The 7,334-nt window shown below is 39.8% G+C and overlaps 1 non-coding gene across 1 annotated transcript; it reads right to left on the bottom strand.

Moving 5' to 3' along the window:
* Positions 1-2,469: 2,469 nt before the first annotated feature.
* Positions 2,470-2,575, bottom strand: LOC121205853 (small nucleolar RNA R71). Its single transcript, XR_005900926.1, has one exon. It is a non-coding gene; the product is annotated as a small nucleolar RNA R71 (small nucleolar RNA).
* Positions 2,576-7,334: the final 4,759 nt, after the last annotated feature.

The raw sequence follows: 7,334 nt of genomic DNA on the forward strand, positions 1-7,334 counted from the left end.
TTCTTCTGGACCAAGTGTACAAAAGAGAGTGTGCATGGCCTTGGCATTGTGTTGTATGCTTCTCCTATCTTCCTCGTTCCATTCCTTCTTGCTCTTTGGAACTAAGAGCTGTCCTTCTTGCTTGAGAGGTACGGATGGATCATCTATGATGATGTCCCATGTAACAATATAATTAGCTTGTATGAACAACATCATTCTAGTCTTCCAATAAGAATAACTGGCACCATTGAAGTAAGGAGGTTCAGAAATGGATTGAGACTCACCAAGAAAAACAAAGTTGAAAGTAGACGTCATCTTTTGAGGTTTCAATAGATGAAAGTCAAGCTACCTCTAGAATCTTCTCTTGGTTGCTAGATGATAAATCGTAATTTATACATATTTTTTTACCCCATGGTTAATGCATTTTATAGATGATTTTCCCTTAGAATTGGTGAATTCGATGCTTCTAATGCCTTTATTTCATGTTTTATACTTAGGAGAGCATAGGAGAGTGAAAGGAACGAGAAACGGGCTAAAATTAGAGAAAATGGGCCAAAGTATGAATTCAACACGACCTGGACCTCCTCATACAGGCAGACCACACGGTCGTGTCAATTTGGCGGAATCGAAGCACGACTCTCACATGTGGACCACACGGCCGTGCCTATTTAACAGGCTCAAGCACGGCCTGAAGTAATCGCACACGGGCATGTCAGACGAGCGTGTCCCTGTCGAGCCCAAGTTGAGTTCAATTCAGAAAAGGCTAATTTAAAGGGTTCTTAGGCATTCCGAAGCCTATAAATACACCTTAGAAGAGGAAGAAAATGGAAGGCACAGAGAGGGAGGAAGGAATTACTCGAAGAAAGCCGATTGTTCCATCTCAGAAACCAGATTCATCATCAAGACTGAAGATCTCCCCTCAATTTCCCTTCAAGAGTTTTGGGTTTTCTTTATGTTTTGTATTCATTACTCTTCTGAGATGTTTTCCTGTTTAGTTATGAACTAAATCCCCTAAAAACCTAAGGGGAATGAAACCTAAGACGAATCTTGTTATTATTTTCTGAATTGTATGATAAATATTTAACTTGTTCTTAATTATGTGTTATTAATTCTTGTTTTGATATCACATGATAATGATTCAAGATAAGCTCTTATTTAGAGGAGGAATAGACCCTGTCTAAGAGTACATTTGTCATAATTAAGCGGAGTTGATTGCGCGCCTAGAGATAGGGTGACAAAATTTTGTCAAATTAGGGTGAAACCTAATAAGGGGATCCATAGGTCGAGTTAATGCAACCCTAGGTGTTAATTAGAGAAAGTCTCAATTATTCAATCTAGGGATTAGACGTTATTAGTCTTGAATAGGGATAATAACATAACTTAGAGATCTCTACGGAACAAGTTAAATGAATAAATCGTCCGGTTTGAAGCCAGAATAACAAGTAAAGTCTAGGTGGATTTTTTCTTAGGTATTGTCTTAATTCAATCGTTTTCCAAAATTAATCCCCCAATTCTACTTTCTGTGAATTCTTAATTTAGATAATTAGTTAGTTAAAACAAAACCTCCTTATTCTTAGGCTAGATAATAAAAAGATAGTCATTACTAGTACTTTTAGTTCATTTGGGTTCGACAATCCGGTCTTGCTAAAACTATACTACTGTTCGATAGGTACACTTGCTTATATCGTGATAATAGTTAGTTTCAAGAACGATTCCTTATAAATATTTAAAACCTATCACACAAAATCGCGATCAAGTTTTTGGCGTCATTGCCGGGGAACTAAGATATTAGGAATGCTCAATTTTTATTACTTTGGCCATTTATTTTTCGTGCAATTTAATTTAATTTAACTTTTTTATTATTTATTAATTTACTTTTTCTTTCTCTTGGCAGGTTTTTATAGTTTATGACTAGAAGAAACCTGTCAGGATCACTACTTTTTGACGAAGAAATCGATCGCACAGTTCACAGAAACCAGAGAGAAATAAGACGAAACTGAAGATACACAGAGAACGATCAAGAGGAAGATACTCAAACCCCAACCGAAGAGATGGCTAAAAACCAAGACAATCAGCTACCTCATGCGATACACGTTGAACTAGCAAATCAAAATCCTGCTCCTCGTACTATGTATAATTATGCTAAACCTACTTTAACAAGAACTGAGTCAAGTATAGTTAGGCCTGCTATTGTTGCGAATAATTTTGAACTAAAACCTAACACAATTCAAATGATACAACAATTTGTTCAGTTTGATGGATTGCAGGATGAAGATCCTAATGCTCACTTGGCAAACTTTTTGGAACTTTGCGATACATTTAAAATCAATGGCTTTTCTGATGATGCCATACGTCTTCGGTTGTTTCCCTTTTCATTGAGGAACAAAGCTAAACAGTGGTTGAACTCGTTACCACAAGGGTCAATCACTACTTGGGAGCAAATGACCGAAAAATTTCTATTAAAATATTTTCTGCCGGCTAAAATGGCCAAATTACATAATGATATCTCTTTATTTGTGCAGATGGACTTAGAAACTCTTTAAGATGCATGGGAAAGATACAAAGAGTTACTGAGAAGGTGCCCTCACCATGGGTTACCGCTTTACCTACGGTTTAGACATTCCATAATGGCCTGAATCCTTCAACTCGACAAATGGTTGACGCAGCTGCTGGCGGAACCATCAATAATAAAACACCTGAAAATGCTTACGAATTTATTGAAGAGATGTCACTGAATAACTATCAGTGGCAAGTCATGAGGACTAAGCCAACTAAAACAGTAGGCATTTATAACGTCGATTCGGTTACTATGCTCTAAAACTAGGTAGAACTTTTAAATAAAAAGATTGATGGTTTACTTGGTTCTACTCAAGTACATCCAGTAATGAGGTGTGAGACGAATAGAGGAGGAGCATGCACAGAGTATCAACCACTCAACCCTAGCATCAAGGAGGAACAAGTCTAATATATGGGTAACAATAACTCTAGATCCCAAAATAACCCATATAGTAACACTTATAATGCAGGTTGGAAGAACTATCCCAATTTCTCGTGGGGTGGTCAGGGCAATCAAAGACCACAACATCCTCCAGGCTTCCAACAACCACCCTACCAATAAGAGAAGAAGCCGAACCTTGAAGAAATGCTGTCTAAATTTATCTCGGTGTCAGAAACTCGTTTCCAGAACACTGAGACAACACTTAATCAACAAGCATCGATCCAAGGGCTCGAAACTCAGATAGGCCAGTTGTCCAAACTAATCTCCGAACGACCACAAGGTAGCTTGCTAAGTAATACTGAACCCAACCCAATGGAACAGCTCAACACAATTAATATTCAAGATAAAGAGGGAGTCGTTGAGTCGAAGCAAGAATCGAGGCAAGAAACTATGGTAAGCAGAGGTCAAGGTGAGGTAGGTCATAATAAAAACAAATCAGTGAATGTCGAATATAAACCTCGTGTGCCATACCCTAACACGACAAGGAAAGACCGCTCAGATGAACAATTTGGTAAATTCCTTAAACTCTTAAAAAATTACATATTAACTTACAGTTTATTTAAGCTCTATCACAGATGCCAAACGCAATGAAATTTTTAAAGGAGCTTTTAGCAAATAAACGGAAGTTGGACGAGGAGCCGCATGTGGAGCTAAACACAGTTTGCTCAGCTATTCTCTAAAATAAACTACCCAACAAACTAAAAGATCCAGGGAGTTTTACGATTCCTTGCTTAATTGGTAGTTTAGATGTTAATAATGCATTAGCTGATTTAGGGGCTAGTATTAAAGTCATGCCCTACAAAATGTTCAAACAATTAGGTCTTAGGAAAACCAAACAGACTAGGATGAGCATTCAATTAGCAGATAAAACTATAAGATTCCCTAGGGGTATTATTGAAGATGTGCTAGTTAAAATCGATAAATTTATATTTCCCGTTCACTTCATTGTTCTAGACATAGATAAGGATAGCAACACTCCTTTGATTTTAGGAAGGCCCTTTTTAGCAACTAATAAAACGATTATTGATGTTGGCACAGGTGAACTCATACTCCGTGTGGGAGACAAAACAATCACCCTTCAAGCTCGCAATTTTGGCAACACATCGGGAATTAAAGGTGATCTTCTAAACCATTCTACTAAAATAGACAATATGGTACAACCTACTTTGCAGGAAATGAGTCTGAAGGAAGCACATGAGTCATTCTCAAGCAGTAGCAGAGGACCTATTCATGAAGATCGAAGGCTACAAATTGAGGAGCTAGATGATTGGCGGACAAATAAATGGAGAACACATGATAAACCAAAACTACGCCAAAACGAGCTTAGTACCTTCCCAAATCAACTTAAGATTGGAGATAAAGTATTATTAGATGCCGCAGATCCTCACATTGTCACTACCAAATCGAATGAAGAAATGCCTCTTATGGTACTTAGCATTTTCCCATTCGATACAGTCGAGGTTAGTCATCACAAGTTCAGCACTTTTAAGGTAAACAACACCCGTCTGAAACCTTATTTTGATGAGAATGATAATAGGAATGAGGAGTATAAACTCCTCGAATCACTATGACCATTCAATGGAGAGGTAAGTCGAGCTTAGACTATAAATAAGCGCTTCTCGAGAGGTAACTCGAGCACCTACAATATTAATTTCTTTAAGTTTTAGTATTTAACACCTAACTTACTAACAGAGATCTTGAATACAGGTTTCTCCACACAGACACGGCCAAGCACACGGGCGTGCTTAGGGACGTGTGAAAATAGGGCAAAGATTTCCCCAATACGGGCTATGATAAATCGCCACGGCCGCGCAACATGGCCGTGGGCGAACCTGTCAAATCAACACCAGGGTTCGACACTCCCGTGCCAAGCAACCGTGGTCAAACCTGTTAAACTAACACGGGCATAGGCCTTCATACACTGGCATGGGAGAAATGAATGAAGCCAGGCACGGTCGTGCGACATGGCCGTGCGCACCCACACGCCCATAGAACACGGGCGTGTACTAAAAGTCAGACACGCCCAAATTCAAAATTTACGAATCACACAGGCTGAAATTGGGAAACACAGGCGTGTTCTCTAGCCGTATGCCCCAAAATCTATAAATAGGCTGCATTATTCATTGTCTTCTTCACCCAAAAACCCTAACCCTAGCCGCTGCAAGTCCACACGCCCTCCCCGCCATGCCCGTGCGCCGCCTCCAACTTTATTTTTGACACTCATTCTCCTCTTTCTAGCATTTGTTTCTTCTTTTCCCTTTAATTGCACTCATTTTTCATGTTAAGTTATCATAGTACTATGCATTTTTTATGTTCTTTTCATCTCTTTATCACTTACATTTCATATCTAGAGTAGTTACTATCTTTTCATGTTCAAATTCTTACGCATTACATGATTTCTCTACTCCATTTGATTAGTCATGGTTAGGATAGTTGAAATATTCATGCTTCTTGTGTTGACATTTTTGTTCATTCATATAATATGTTGCATTCCATTATTTGCCATTTTTACTTATATCACCATGCTAATGCCACAAAAATAGGCCATTGAACTTATTGTTTTTGTTAAACTTAGTAGTTGTGGCTGAACATATTTATGCATTTTCCTCCTCGAATTTAGTCACATTTTTCCTTGTCTACTTATCAAGACAAATTGATGTTTCCACTTGCAGGTATACAATGTCGTCTTCATGTGGTAAAAAGGCCGTTGTCCCTACTTCAAAGAAAAGAAAGGGACCGTCATCTTCCTCAGGTCCTACCGCAGAAGTTCGTCACTCTTTCCTGAGGTTCCCCATCGGGCCCCAAGAAGAACTTTTCCAAATACTCTGGGCCTGACCTTTAATTGCGGGCCACTACATCGACTGGGCTGTAGTAGAACAAGTTTAGTTGGCTGATGAGATTCGGGCCCTTCTAACCACTGATCCTTGGGAGCTTTTCTTTGGGATCATCGAGCCGATGTATCTCGAGCTCACGGTGGAATTATGCTCCACATTTCATCTTCAGACCGCGATGATGAACTACGATGATCCCCACATGATTCAATTTTTCCTAGGCAGAGTAGTCCGCCAGCTAAGTGTCCCAGAATTCAGTACTAAACTGGGTTTATATACGGAGGAATTCAAGGAGGAGAATGACTTAGATACTCTCAACCGCCACATCCATCGTTCTCCTTCACGGTGCTGGGACGCACTAGTACCAGCTGGGGTCACCTACAATCCTAGCCGCTCCAAGGCATCAGCTCTCCCTCCATCTCTGAGGTACCTACACGCCATTTTCGCTTACACGATTACAGGAAGGCAAGAGAGCACTAGCGTCATCAACACTCACGACGCCTACTTTCTATGGTGTATATCGCACGAGCACATCATCGACCTTGCCTATTTCATTATCCTCACTATTCAACACCAGACGGAGTGACATAGGAAGGGGGTCATCTCCATTGGCCCCTATGTTACTCGGTTGACTCGACACTTCGGGCTCCTCAGCACCACGGCCCAAGAATCATCCTTGACGCTCATTGGCCAGATGTCTCCAAAAGGCATCTCGAGCATGCTTAGCATGAGGATGATTGAAAAGCACCGAGGAACCTACCCTCCTCAATATCGTCTCGCCCAATCTACCAAGGAGGAGGCCTCCGAAGACATTCCTGATGATGTCCCTCCACAGCACGAGGACCCAACATCTCAACCACCACCACCCTCTCGTCCAGTTCATGCGGCGGCTTCATATGCTAACATTTCTGAGCGCATCACTCGATTCAAGCAGTAGTGTTTTCAACGATTTGACAACATTAATGCTACTCTGCAGCAGATATGTCAGCACCTCTACATCTCATCGCCAGTCCCACCTCGCGAGCCATCTAGCGATGAAGATGTTTAAAAACTTTTATTTATTATTTTATGTTTTTACTTCTATTTTATTTTAAGACTACTTTTTATTTTTCTTTCATCTTATTTTTATTAGGATTTATAATTTTTATTTCACAATTTTGAATTCCAGCTATTTCCTATTGAGTAATCATTTTTATTATATATTTTCTAAAAGAGTTCTTGATGCTATCACAGTTATAAAAAGCTCCAAAGCTCATCATCACATAGGAACTCGAAACTCCACTAGGAAAGGTTCTCCACGACTGCCATGTCCTGCTCGACCACGACCATAACCAATTTTAGATATAATATTCTTTTCGTGCAGGACTTATGGACTAATGAACCTCTACCACCACCGAAGTATCCTCCTCCACCTCACGTCGGTTATTCTCCGACACTCCAGTTCAAGAAAATTCATTATTCACTCAAGAAGTTTCACTTCTCTCCCTCTCTTATTTTGACATTCTTTTCTAGATATCTATCTTTGT

The sequence above is a fragment of the Gossypium hirsutum genome, chromosome A08, assembly GCF_007990345.1.
Source record: "Gossypium hirsutum isolate 1008001.06 chromosome A08, Gossypium_hirsutum_v2.1, whole genome shotgun sequence".
Lineage (NCBI taxonomy): Eukaryota > Viridiplantae > Streptophyta > Magnoliopsida > Malvales > Malvaceae > Gossypium > Gossypium hirsutum.